General features: G+C 37.5%; 1 protein-coding gene across 2 annotated transcripts in view; it reads right to left on the bottom strand.

The window, feature by feature from the left end:
* The window catches only part of Ncmap (noncompact myelin associated protein), a 45,562-nt gene that overhangs the window by 23,198 nt on the left and 21,250 nt on the right, over positions 1-1,114 (bottom strand). The window lies entirely within an intron of this gene.

Genomic DNA, 1,114 nt, shown 5'->3' with positions numbered 1-1,114 from the left:
CTCTACCACTGAGCCACATCCCCAGCCCTGCATACTGTTATCTTTAAATTAGTTACTTAGAGTAGAAGATATCGGCATTTAATTGTCCAAACAATATTAACACAAACCTTACTTTTCAATGAACTAAGAGAAATTAGCAGTATAACTGTCTTAACTACTATATATATGTATATATATCTGTAATTTTTTTATATGTAGTTTTGTTTTGCTTTTCCCTTCTTTTTTCCATTCCCCCATCTCAGTTTCTCTTTCCTTTTAAAGTTTCTTCCCATTTTGCAGTATCTGCTTTATATTTTGGACCTTATTTACTCTTTCAGTTCTTCACACTAGGGAGACAATGCAATGTTCACACATGCGTGTCTGGTTTATTTCACTTATGAGTATGGTCTCATCCATTTACCTACAAAAGGTTGCATCCACCTACCTATAAAAGTCTCCAGTTTATCCTATTCTATGGCTGAGTAGTACTCCATTGTATAAAAAGACCACATTTTTTTATCCACCCCTCGGTTGTTGGGCATTTGGGTTGTTTCCAAGATCTAGCTATTAAAAATTGTGCTGCTGTAAACATGGGTGCACATATATCCCTGTGGTACAATGTCTTCAGTTCTGCTGGGAAGATACCTAGCAGGGGAATAGCTGGGTCAAATGGGACCTCCAGTCCTAGTTTTTTAAGGAATCTTCACATTGATTTCCAGTGGTGGCACCAGTCTACACTCCTGCCAACAAGGAAAAGTGTTCCTTTTGCCCCACATCCCCTCCAGCATTTGTTATTGGTTGATTTCTTGATGATAGCCATTCTTTCTGGGGTGAGAGGGAATCTCAGTGTTTTAATTTGCATCTCTCAAAAGACCAGTGATGTTGAACATTTTTTCATATATTTATTTGCTCTTTGTACTTCTTCATCTGAGAAGTGTCTATTCATTTCAAATGCCCATTTTTGGATTGGTTCTTTAAATCTGGGAGGTCTAATTTTTTTGAGTTCTTTATATGTTCTCTATAGTAGTCCTTCGTGTGAGGAACAGCTGGAAAACATTTTTTCCCACCTTGTGGGTTGTCTCTTCACTCAGTTGTTTCTCTTGCTGTGCAAAAGCTTTTTGTGTGTGTGTGTCTT

This window comes from Chinchilla lanigera, unplaced genomic scaffold (assembly GCF_000276665.1).
Source record: "Chinchilla lanigera isolate Chin_1 unplaced genomic scaffold, ChiLan1.0 scaffold00051, whole genome shotgun sequence".
NCBI lineage: Eukaryota > Metazoa > Chordata > Mammalia > Rodentia > Chinchillidae > Chinchilla > Chinchilla lanigera.
The sequence above is the reverse complement of the archived record's forward strand: the minus strand, read 5'-3'. Positions and strand labels throughout refer to the sequence as shown.